At 41.3% G+C, this 13,623-nt stretch overlaps 1 protein-coding gene across 4 annotated transcripts in view; it reads right to left on the bottom strand.

Annotated features, from left to right (window-relative positions):
* dock3 (dedicator of cytokinesis 3) overlaps window positions 1–13,623 on the bottom strand; it is a 980,202-nt gene that overhangs the window by 675,482 nt on the left and 291,097 nt on the right. The window lies entirely within an intron of this gene.

Raw genomic sequence — 13,623 nt, forward strand, 5'->3', positions numbered from 1 at the left:
GGTCGACTTGCTAAAGGAAGAATCCTATTAAACTAGGAAGACTGCAGGACTCAAGAGACTGAGTTATAGGGAGAGGTTGGACAAGCCAGGACTTTTTTCTTTACAGCATAGAAGACTGAAAGGTGTTCTTATAGAAGTGTATAAGATCATGAGAGGCATGTATAGATGAGTGCACTCAGTCTTTTTCCGGGTTGGTGAACCGAGGATGAGAGGGGATCAGTTTAAGGTAAGAGGGGAAAGAATAAATGGGAACCTGAAGGGCAACTTTTTAAAACACATATGGAATATTGCCAGAAGTGGTTAAGGTGGTTACATTAACACTTCCATATCAGCCACAAAATCACCTGCACCTCCACACACATCATCTATTGCATCCGCTGCACCCGATGTGGCCTCCTCTATATTGGGGAGACAGGCCGCCTACTTGCGGAACGTTTCAGAGAACACCTCTGGGACACCTGGACAAACCAACCCAACCACCCCGTAGCCCAACACTTTAACTCCCCCTCCCACTCCACCAAGGACATGCAGGTCCTTGGACTCCTTCATCGCCAGACCATGGCAACACGACGGTTGGAGGAAGAGCGCCTCATCTTCTGCCTGGGAACCCTCCAACCACAAGGGATGAACTCAGATTTCTCCAGTTTCCTCATTTCCCCTCCCCCCACCTTGTCTCAGTCAAATCCCTCGAACTCAGCACCACCTTCCTAACCTGCAATCTTCTTCTTGACCTCTCCGCCCCCACCCCACTCCGGCCTATCACCCTCACCTTGACCTCCCTCCACCTATCGCAATTCCAACGCCCCTCCCCCAAGTCCCTCCTCCCTACCTTTTATCTTAGCCTGCTGGACACACTTTCCTCATTCCTGAAGAAGGGCTTATGCCCAAAATGTCGATTCTCCTGTTCCTTGGATGCTGCCTGACCTGCTGCGCTTTTCCAGCAACACATTTTCAGCTCTGATCTCCAGCATCTGCAGTCCTCACTTTCTCCTCCTACATTAACACCATTCAGGACCAGGAGATTTATCCACCTTAGTGCATTCTAATATTGCATCCATAGGTGTTAGGGACACATTCTAATACATCCAACCCCTACTCTGTGATGTGAATTATCCCCAAGATATGACCACTAACTTCCCAAGTCTTCATGTCTTTCTCCATGGTAAATACAGAGGAGAAATATTCTTTGAGGACCTTTCCCATTTCCTGCAGTTCCACACATACATGTCCACTTTGGTCCTTGAGGGCTCCTATTCTCTCTTTAGTTATTCTTATGCTAAGAGAACCTCTTTGAATTCATCCTAATCTTCTCAGCCAAGGTTACCTTGTGCTCCCCTTTCACTCTTCGGATTTCCTTCTTCAGTAAACTCCTGTATCCTCTATATACCTACAGAGATTCCCTTGATCCTAGTTGCCTGTAATTGAGCTATGCCTCCTTTCTTCTGGTCAAAGCCTCAATATTCTTACAGGGTTCCCTACTCCTGCCAACCTTGCCTTTCACCCTCACAGGAATATATAGACCTTGAACTCTAACTATCTCAGTTTTAAGGGTCGCCCACTTGCCAGAGGTCCCTTTGCCTGCAAACAAACTACTCCAATCAACCCCTGCAAACTCCTGTCGAATTCCATCAAAGTTCGCTAATTTAGAACTTGAATCTGTGGACCAGTTTCTTTCCCTCTCCATAACTACTTTTAAATTAATAGAACAATGGTCACTGCACCCAAAGCGCTCCCTCACTGTCACCTCATTCACCTGTCTTGCCCTATTTCTCAAAAGTAGATCGAGCTTTGCCCCTTCCTGAGTAGGACATTCTATATACTGTTTGAGGAAACTTTCCTGACCACACTTAACAAATTTCACCCCATCTAAGCCCTTAACGCTATGGCAGTCCCAGACGATGCTAGGAAAATTTAAAAAACCCATTATGACAAGTCTATTGCTTTTGCAAGTCTTCCCAATATCCCTGTATATTTATTCCTCTCATTCCTGTTGGCTATTTGGGAGTCTACAGTTCAACCCCAGTAATGTCACCATCCCCTTATTATTTCTTAGCTCCACCCACAATGCCTCACTGGATGATCCCTCGATTATTTCATCTTTGACTATTGCTGTGCCACTCCCCTTAATCAAAAATGCAACTCTTCTTCCCTTCTTTCGTCCACCTCTTTCTCATGGCACATTCAGCTGCCAGTCCTGCCCCTCCCTTAGCCATGTTTCTGTAATGGCTACAATATCCCAGTCCCACGTACCTATCCACATTGAGTCATTGGCCTTGACTGTTAGCCCTCATGCATTGAAATAGATGCAATTTAATCCAACAGGCATTCCTCACTACCTGTCATATTCCAGCCTGACCTGTCTCTTCAACTTGCTATTTCTGATTACTGTATCTCGTTCCAGCCTCACACTTGCCTCCCTACTGTTGAGGATTCTATCCCCCAGTCAATCTAGTTTCAAACCTCTCTTGTTGCACTAGCAAATCTGCCATCAGGATATTGGTCGCCTTCCAGTTCATGTGCAATCCCTCCCTCTTGAACAGGTCACTTCTGCCTCAGAAAAGATCTCAATGATCTAAAAATCCGAATCCTTGTCCCCTGCACCAATTCTTTAGCTATGCAATCATCTGTCATATCCTCCTGTTCTTATACTCATTAGCACAGTAATCCAGAGATTACACCATCGAGGTCTTGGTTTTTAAACTTTTTTTCTAGCTCTCTATAATCACTCCGCAGAACCTCATCCCTATTTCCATCTATGCCTTTTGTGCCATTGTACACAATGACTTCTGGCTGCTCATCACCCCCCTTGAGAACATTCTGCAGCTGCTCCTGGACCCTTACACCCAGGAGGCAACATACCATCCTGGATTTCTGTCTGCAGCCACAGACCCTCCTGTCTATCGAGTCTCCTCACAAAGGTCCTGTTTACCTTTACCCTTTCTCGCTGTGCCCCAGAGCCAATCATGGTGCCAGTGACCTGGTTATTGCTGCTTTCCCCTGAATGGTCATCCTCCCAACAGTATCCAAAATGGTGTAATTCTTTTTGAGGGGAATGGCCACAAAAAATTCCTGCACTCTCTGGTTACTCCCTTTGCCTTTTCTGGCGGTCACCCAGCGACTCTCTGCTGCACCTTAGGTGTGACCATGTATTGATCTCTTATTGATCATGCACTCTCTGGTTACTCCCTTTGCCTTTCCTGGCAGTCACCCAGCGACTCTCTGCTGCACCTTAGGTGTGACCATGTATTGATCTCTTATTGATCATGTATTAAGCATCTCGGATGATCCTGAAGAGCGGGTAATTGTCCAATGGACATTCAAATTTCACAGTCAATAAATAACATGTAGGTCAGGATGTAGGACTTCTGCAAAATCCTGACATGCATTTTGGTTCATACATCCAGTTTTTGGTAGTCCAGCAACTGGAAGATCTGTGCCAAACTTTAGTTTCACTGGCATTCAACTGGCTGATTTTTCCTAAACTTAGGATCCCTTTAAAACTGAATGTTTCAATTATTTTCAATGTAGCATGAGAATTCATTTATTGTTGTTACAACAATGTCCTGCTTTCCACAAACATATAGAAATTTCTGATAAACAAGGCAAAAGGATGATGACAAAAATGACCATGTTTCATAAGCTGACATCAAAGAACTATATACCATCATATGTACCCTATTATCATTGATATCACATAAATATCTGCCACCTAGATCACCACTGAGGACATGTTTTGGATTGCTCTTTATCTGTTGTTTTTCCTCCAACTTTACTGTCATAGGCAGCCTCGTAACGAGTTGGGAACTCCTGACGGCATCACTCTTGCGATCAACAGAACACTCAAGCTTCTCCACAACAGCAAGACAGCAATTTACAGAAAGACATGACGATGTGGATAACAACATCACCTCTGCTCTCAGAACAGAATCTTCAAGCCTTGCTTAATGCTTTCGCAGAAACATACTGAAAAATTGGTCTCACTCTCAGACTTCAAGAAGACTCAAGTCCTTTACCGACCCATCCCAGGTCAAGTTCCAATCCATCTCTTGATTAAGATCAAGGGAGAAATCCTCCCAAATATGAAGCATTTCCCTTAATTGAGAGGCTCTCAGCTAAGGCTGACATTGATGCGGAGACTCAACATCATATCAAACTGCAAGTGCCGTGCCTTCAGAATCCTCAGCATATGAATCTTTGAGACCATGACATTCTTGCTAATATATTAGATTCCTGTGTATAAGGCAGTCATCCTTTCAACTCTTCAAGATGGCTCTGAAACTTGGCCTACATATAGATGCCGCCTCAAGAATCTTGAGAAATATCATCAATGTTGTTTGAGATGGATTCTTCACATCAGCTGTGAGGACAGCATAATGAAATAAACATCTTTGAAGAAGTCTGTAGCACGAGCAAAGAGGCCATGATTTTCTGAAACTAACGCTGCTGGGCCAGCCATAAGTTTAGGATGCCAGAGATCTGACTGCAAAAGCAAATCTTTTTCTTCCAGCTCAAGGGAAGTACTCAAATGAGAAGAGGACAAAAGAAGCATTTTAAAGACTCTCTGAAGTTGTCCCTCAAGATATACAATATAGATGTCAATGGATGGGGGAACCCTCATTCAAAAGAAACTGATTGTATGAAGGGACACAGTTCTTCAAGTACGCCTGTCTGCAAGACAAAGCATGGAAATAGAACCAGAGAAAAGAATGCCAATGTTTTCAAGGCCAAGGACCACTTTCATCTTCAGAAAACATCTCCAAATGTGTGGCTGGAGATGTGGCTCTAGAATCGAGCTCATTAGCCATGCAAGGACCCACAGAACACATAATTACTGACATGAAATATCCACGGTGGACAGTCATTCATTAATAAGCAACTACCTATTACCCATGCAGTGTTTAATAAATACATCTTTTATTCTCAGAAAGAATGGAAACTAACCTTCAGATGAAGGTGGCAAGTGAGGAATGGTTATCCTGGCATCATGATGTCATGTTCATTAGCTAGAAGGATTAAAATGGGTGATTCAGATGGCCTCTAGAAATAGGGTACAACAACAAGTACTCAGGGTCAGAGAACAGTTCTTGTCAGGTGGCTCTTGAAGGAGACAATCCTCATTAGGGAGTTGTCTTCTTCAGATGAAAAAGGACAAGAAAAAAATTGAGGAAGGATCATGGGAACAGTTTCCAAATACTTCAGTTTGGATGTAGCTTCAGCTACCTTCACAATTTCGATGAGATCAACTCATTCCATGCCAATGGACTGTTCATCCTCTGATATCAGATTACCATCCAGAGCCAAAAAGTAGATGTGGCCGCATGCTGACAAGGATTAGATCCTAAATATCATAGGGTATATGACAACACGAATAGGAAGTGAAGAAAAGGTGACAAGGTAACAATATTAATGAAAGAGGCATTGATATAATAATTGGAGGTTCCTTGCTTTAGGATATCAAAGTGTAGAATCAGTTTGTATGGAGGTGAGGAATAATAAAGAAAGCACTTGTGGAAAAGTGGTCTGCAAGCTCCCTAAAAGTAATCACAATGTAGGATAAATTATGTAAGGAGAAATATTGGGTGCTTCTGACAAAGGGACACCAATAATCATGGATAATTTTAATTTCCACAAACTGGAAAAATCAGATTAGAAATGGCAGATTTGATGAGTTCATAGAATGACTTCAAGGTAATTTTTTTGAACAGCACTTTTTGGAACCAAGCAGACAGTAAATTGCCTGAGTGGTGGCATTATGTAAGGAGATGATATTAATTAAGGACCTTAGAGTAAAGGGACCTTTAAGGAACCAAAGACCACAATACAGACTACATTTTACATCCAGTTTGAAGTGGAGAAGTTGCTGTCTCAGACTAATATTGTAAAGTTATATATGGGCAACTACGTAAGCACAGAAGCTAAGCTAGTTGAATGGTTCTAGACTAAGAAACAATGATAGACATTTAAGAGAATATTTTGGAATATACAGAATATACTCCAAGATGGCGACACAGTAGGATGCTTCAGATGGAGCTCTGTCATTTTTCTTTCTTTCCTTGCTTCTGTGTTTGTTTTCCTCTCTTGTTTCTTTTCGGTGGCGTCCTAAACTCCCAGCATCAAGGCAGACTCAGACTCTCAGCCTCTGGCAAGGCATCCTCTCGGTAAAAACAATGACGGCAGATGCTGGAAACCAGATTCTGGATAAGTGGTGCTGGAAGAGCACAGCAGTTCAGGCAGCATCCGAGGAGCAGTAAAATCTACGTTTCAGGCAAAAGCCCTTCATCAGGAAACCTCTCGGCCTGGTGTAATCTCTCAGTCTGGTGAAGCGGCCTCTTGGCCTGGCAATCTCTCAGCCTGGCATGACAGTCTCTCAGTCAGACCTGGTGGACCCCAGCCTAACCTGGCCTCAGCACACACTTCGGTTTCGGGCTATTTTCACAGGAGTTTTCCAACCTTGAGAATCTGGAAGTGAAACCTGGAGCAGTTTGGAGTCAAGCTGCAGTGTGGACTGGAGACTAGGAACGAGCGTGAACTGGACTGGAAGGACTGTTATTGTGAACTTTTTATTTCTCTATTTTTCAATTTATTACTACGATCTGTAATGCTGGACATTGTATTTCTTTATTTTTCTAATTTTTTCTCTTTAAGAACTTGTACTGAAGAATCCGTACCTAGGTACCGTGTACTTAAGATGGCGCTGTAAGTGGCAACTTGTAAACTTTTCACTGTACCCATTTGAGTACATGTGACAATAAAGCTAATTCAATTCAAATACACTCACTCCTCCTTAACCACGGAATCACTACCTGGGCATCCATGTACTCTCAAGCTCGGCCCCAGGGTCGATTTTCAGTTTTCCTAATTGGCAGGTCCTGATGGATTTTGCAGACCTTCATAGTAGATAGGGAAATGTCTATTATAGCACTATCCTCTTTTTATGAAATCATGGGAGGTCCATGTCCACATCACCTGCAGATAACAAGACGTTTGTGGATAGTTCTACTGTGAAGGAAAATTCCACGGATCCACCATCCGTGGTTAATTAAAATAGCTAAGGAAAGTATCAAACTTAAGGAAAAAGCATATAATTCTACAAAAAGGATTGGCAGATCAGAATAAAAAGAACTGCATAGAATAGCCTAAAAGATTAATCAGGGTAAAGAAATTAGAGTAGGAGAGGAAGCCACATAGAAATGTAAAAATGGATAGCAATAGTTTCTGCAGGTACCTAAAAAGGAAAAGAAGAAATAAAGTGCATGCTGGTTCTCTAATGAGTGAAAAAACTTAAAAGAGATAACAATGAAACTGCAGATGAAATTAACAAATACTTTGCTTATGTCTTCGTTATAAAGCACACAAAAACATTTCAATGTAACAAGAGATTTCAATAATGGGTGGTTCAAAGATCATGAAGCAGAGGACATTTGTTTAACTGGTTTCATGTATTTACAAAGCTGAAGGGAAATAAAGGTTAAACTAAGAAAAGAGTATTTACATAGAATTAACCCTATTCGTATCTAGTTGAGGTCAAAAGTTTATTTGAAATCACAAGCTTTCTGAGTGCTGCTCTTTCGTCAGGTGAAGTCAACGAAGAATCAGCACTCCAAAAACTTATAATTTCAAATAAACCTGTTGGACTACAACCTGGTGTTTTGTGACTTCTGACTTTGTCCACCCCAGTCCAACACTGGCACCTTCCCATCGTATCTGGTTGAGACAATCCTGTGTCTGCCTCTCATTCTCCCCATGAGTGCCTTTTTTATATGTGCTGCTCTTTCCTTCGGGGGTCCGTTTGAATGCTCAAACTACCCTAGTTGATGCCCTGTTACACCAGGCAGAACTCTAAACCCACAGAAAAGCACTGGCCCGGATAAAGTCCCCAAACATGCACTCAGATCCTACATGGACCAATTGGTGTGAAATCTTTAACTTCTCCTTATTACAATGTGAGGTTCCTGGCTGGTTCAAGAAGACCAAAGGAAAATCAGACAATGTACCTTAATGACTACTGCCCGATTGCTCTGACATCCATCATTATGAAGTGTTTCAAGAGATTAATATCTGGACACATCAATTCCAGCCTCCCAGACTGCCACTATCCACTACAATTCTCCTAATGGCACAACAGGTCCATGGCCCTGGCCCTACACTCACTCCAGGAACAGCTGGATAACAAGGACACCTCTGTCAGACTCCTATTTATTGACTTTATCTCCACCATCAACACTAAAATTCCAACAGAACTCATCTCCAAACTCAGAGACCTAAACTTTACAACTGGATCTTAAACTTACAGACCTGTAGATCACAATCACTAAGGATAGGCGACAACACCTCCTCCACAATAATCCTCAACACTGATGCCTTGCAAGGCTGCATACTCAGTCCCTTACTACACTCCTTATACACTCATGACTGTGTGGACAAATTCAGCTCAAACAATGATGAGACAGAATCCAGAAGGAAATAATCAGCTTTAGTGGCATGGTGTAAAGACAACAATCTCTCCCTCAATGTCAGCAAACTGAAGGTGTTGACCACTGACTTCAGAAAGCAGAGTGGAGAACGCGCCCCTGTCTGTATCAGTGATGCTGAGGTAGAGGTGGTCAAGTTCTTCAGGTTTCTAAGAGTAAAAATCACCAATGAGGTATCCTGGTCCATTCACATCAATGCTACAATCAAGAAAGCACACCAACATCTCTACTTCCTCAGAAGGCTAATGAAATTTGGCATGTCCACAATAACTCTCGCCAATTTTTATAGATGCACCACAAAAAGCATGCTATCCAGATACATCACAAATTGGATATGGCAACTCTGCCCAAGACCACAAGCAGAATTGTGAATGCAGGCCAATCTATCACGAAAACCAGCCTTCATTCCACTGACACTGTCTATACTTCCTGCTGCCTGAGAAAAGCAGACAATGTAATCAAAACCCACCTCCCCCTTCACTCTGTCATACTCTCTTCCACCCGCTTCCATCAGGGAGAAGATACAAAAGTTTAAGAAAATGTATGAAGATATTTAAAAATAGTTCTTCCTGCTGTGGTTCTGTTCGCCGAGCTGGAAGGTTTTGTTGCAAACATTTCGTCTCCTGTCTAGGTGACATCCTCAGTGCTTGGGAGCCTCCTATGAAGCGCTTCTGTGGTGTTTCCTCCGGCATTTATAGTGGCCTGTCCCTGCCGCTTCCGGTTGTCAGTTTCAGCTGTCTGCTGTAGTGGCCGGTATATTGGGTCCAGGTCTATGTGTTTGTTGATGGAGTTTGTGGATGACTGCACAAAACACTATATAGGACAAACAGGAAGACAGCTAACGATCCGCATCCACGAACATCAACTAGCCACGAAACTACACGACCAGCTATCCCTCGTAGCCACACACGCAGACGACAAGCAACATGAATTTGACTGAGACAACACTACCATTATAGGGCAAGCGAAACAATGAACAGCCAGGGAATTCCTAGAAGCTTGGCACTCATCCACAAACTCCATCAACAAACACATCGACCTGAACCCAATATACCGGCCACTACAGCGGACAGCTGAAACTGACAACCGGAAGCGGCAGGGACAGGCCACTATAAATGCCGGAGGAAACACCACAGAAGCGCTTCACAGGAGGCTCCCAAGCACTGAGGATGTCACCTAGACAGGGGACGAAACGTTTGCAACAAAAACTTCCAGCTCGGCGAACAGAACCACAGCAACGAGCACCCGAGCTACAAATCTTCTCACAAACTTTGAATAGTTCTTCCTTGCTGTTATCAGATTTATGAATGGACCTCTTATTTCAGAGCTGGTCTTTCTCTGCACCTTCTTTGTAGCTGTAACATTGTATTCTGAATTCTGTATTATTATTCTGATGTATGTATAATTTGCCTGGTTAGCATACAAAACAATACTTTTCACTTTATCTCAGTAAATGTCACAATAATAGATCAAATCAAATATAAATATATCAAATTGAAGTAAAATAAATTAGGAATTGGAAGAGGGACTTTGTGTTATTACAATCACTAGGGGAGTGCTACTGATCAAACTCATGGAACTATGGGTTGATAAGTCTACAAGTCCTGATGAACATCATCCTGGAGTCTTAAAAGAGGTGGCTAATGAGGTAGTAGATGCTTTGGTGTTAATTTTCAAAAATTTGTTAGATTCTGAAATAATTCCAACAGACAGCAAATTAACAAGAAGGAAGGTGGAAAACCATAGACCAGTTAGGTGGATGTCTATTGTGGGCAAGGCATTAGAATCAAATAGAATTATTTATAGCACTACTTCGAAAAATTCAAGATAATGGTAAGAGTCACCATGGTTTTGTGAACTGGAAATTATGTTTAACCAACTTACTGAAGGGCTTTGAAGGAGTAACATGCAATGTAAATCAGATTGAGTTCATTGATGGAGTGGACGTTATGTGGGAGCTCCAGAATTCATTTGACAAGGTGCCACACAAAACATTGTTGTACAAAACAGAAACACAAGATACAGTGCAATTTGAGGAAAAATATATGAGTGTCATGTGTGTGAGGGTGTGTGATTGTGCATGGAATACTGTGTCTAGTTCTGGTCACCCAGTTATACAAAGAAAATGATCAAGCTGGAGAGGGTTCAGAAGAGATTTACCAGGACGTTGCCGGGTATGGAAGATTTGAGTCATAAAGAAAAGCTGGAAAGGCTGGGACTTTTTTCCACTGAAACATAGGAGATTGAGAGGCAATCTGATAGAAGTTTGTAAAATAACGAGAGGTACAGAGAGAGTTAATGGTAGTTGCCTTTTTCCATGGGATGGGGGATTTCAAGACTAAGGGGCATGTTTTTAAGGTGAAAGAAGAGAGATTTAAGAAAGAAATGGGGCATTTTTTTTCACACAGAGGGTGGTTTGTGTGTGAAATGAAGCTCCTGAGAAAGTGGTGGATGTGGATACAATTACAACATCTAAAAGACACTTTGATAGATACATGAAAAGATTTGGAGGGATTTAGGCCAGAAGCAGGCAGGTGGGACTCGTTTAATTTGGGATTTTCGGCATGGGCTGGTTGATCCAAAGGCTCTGTTTCCGTATTGTATGACTCTATAACATACTAGCATAGCCAGAAGAGCTTGCATAAGTGGGTGTTTATTGGCAAGATGTGAGAAGTGATGGCCTGGAAGAATCTGTGCTTTGGGTCTTCAGTTTTTACAATTTATATTAATTACCTCAAATGAGGGAAGTGAAGGCACAGTGGTTGAGCTTACAGATGAATACAGATAGGTTGAATGAATGGACAAGAATATGGCAGGTGGATTATAATATTGCAAAGTGTGAAACTGCTCACTTCATCAGGAAGAATAAAAACACAGTATTTGTTAAATGGATAATGACTGCAGAACTCCAAGGTGCAGATGGATATAGGTGTTCTAGTGCATAAAGCATCAGCATGCTGATATTCTGAGTAATTAAAAAGGCTAATAGAATGCTGTCCTTTAATTCAAAAAGAATTGAAGATAAAAGTAAGGGCCTTATGCTTTAATTTAATAGTTTACAATACTTTTATTTCTGGGCCAACAATATCACTAGAGGTTAACATTATAATTAATAAAACTTAACTTGATTCCAGAAATTAGGATAGTTAAATAAGGGACTAATTAAGATGGTTAATTTTCTATCCTTAATAACCAGCTATAATTAAATTTTAGAAGCATACAAAATTGACTTTTACAGGATACTCCACTACATCAGCAGTGACATCACTTTTGGCAAATTCTGCAAGTTTGCTCAAATGTTCTTGCTCTCCAAATTCTCTGCTGAACTGCTGCAATGTTACTTTTTCAATAATTGGTTCCAGTCCCATGGTGCTCTGTACACTCTCAACTGAATTCACAGTCATTAAAGCAGAAGCAGGAGAAATAGACTGGATTGGGTTTCAGTGGACTGCTGGTCACTGTGGGTTTAGTGGTTAGCTCAGGATTCATTTGAATGTGGAGTGCTCAGAACTTCAGGTACTGAAACAATGTTTTAAGCAAATGGAACTCTTGAACACAGTTAAGAGGTCAAAGATACCTCAGTGTAAAGATTTTATAGCTGTAAGGTAATTATTCTTGCATGATCATTCCACTCAGATTCTGCTGTCATCGGGGCAGAAATAACACGAAAATTCCACAATACATGTTGGAATTTTAGATTATAGAGGAACCTCGATTATCCGAATGACACAAGCGGAGAGCATTTTGTTTGGATAATCGAATGTTCAGACAATCAAATGCCAGATAACACAGTTTAGCCAAGCATCGGGACCTTGTGATCTTGTTCGGAATCCGAAATAATCAATAAACCGAACAGCAACATTTCGCATAAGAAATATGAACATGCAAACTCCATTTTTATGTAATCTTTAAACAGCTGGTGAGCTCAGTTGGCATGGGTTCAATTCTCATGCTGGCCGAGGTTATTATAAATTCTCCTTCCAAATCCTTCCCCTGGCCTGAGGGGCGGTGACCATCAGGCTAAACCACCACTAGTCATCCCTTTAATGAGAGAGGAGCCCTATTGTCTGATAGGACTATGGCAGCCTTACTTTATGTGCAAAACCTCCAATTAATTACCCATGGAAATGAACTTTTTATGATGATGAGTGTTGTGTCCTTTCTCATTTTCTGAAATAGTCTCATTATTCCTGTGCAACTTACTTGAATGCAACTCTTCTTTCCCCCCAAGGTGTCAAATTGTTTCAACATTTTTGTGTCTCTTTAGAGTTTGTGTAAGCTTCTTTTATGAAGAGCTACATCTTGTGTAGGCTTCATCTTTTCTTCTTTCTATAGTTAGTTCTATATTTGATTTCTCATACTCTTAATCTCCAAGTTAGAAATGTATAATTTCAAAGTACACAATAAATTTCAGCACATAACCAATGATAATTCAATGCAGCTCTAAGGAAGAGCCTCAATGTCAAAAGTACTATCTTTCCTGTTGGATGTTAAATTAAGACTCAATCAGCCTTCTTAGCACTACTTGAAGAGGATCACAAAACTCTCTTGCCCTGTCCAAAATTCTTTTGTTATTATTAAAAGAATTTTGATACTGCTAGCTAGGGTACTGTTTATTGCCCATCCTTAATTATTCTTATAGTGGTGATGGTGAATTGCCTTCTTGAACTGCTGCAGTGTGTATAGTATAGATACACTTATAGTGTTATTATGAAGGGGTACCTGAATTTTGATCCAACTACCACAAAAAGATCCATGAACCATTTATTGTTCATAAAACCTTGTGGAGTACAGAATGTCTGCTATATTTGCCTATTTATTTATGAAGAATGTGTATTAGATATAATCCAATGATTGTAAACACCTTGGGATATGTGATAAGGCAATAAATGAATTGAGGTCATGAGTGGACAGACCCCAAAGATATTGGAAGGAAAGTTCTCGTTGAATAGTGTAGGTTTACAGCTAAAATAGCATGATCTGAAGATCATCAGAGTCAAAACATATTGGAGGTGAAACCTACCTTTGCTGATAATATTAAAAGGGCAATAGCAACTCTGAAGGTTATTTCACAACTCATTTGACATTAATTTTTTCCTGACATCCACCAATAGGCTGAAAATGCAATGGGCAGACTCTTGTGGTATTGAAA

Source organism: Chiloscyllium plagiosum, unplaced genomic scaffold (genome assembly GCF_037043375.1).
Source record: "Chiloscyllium plagiosum isolate Xiang-an unplaced genomic scaffold, Cpla_swu_hap1 HiC_scaffold_14, whole genome shotgun sequence".
Classification (NCBI taxonomy): domain Eukaryota; kingdom Metazoa; phylum Chordata; class Chondrichthyes; order Orectolobiformes; family Hemiscylliidae; genus Chiloscyllium; species Chiloscyllium plagiosum.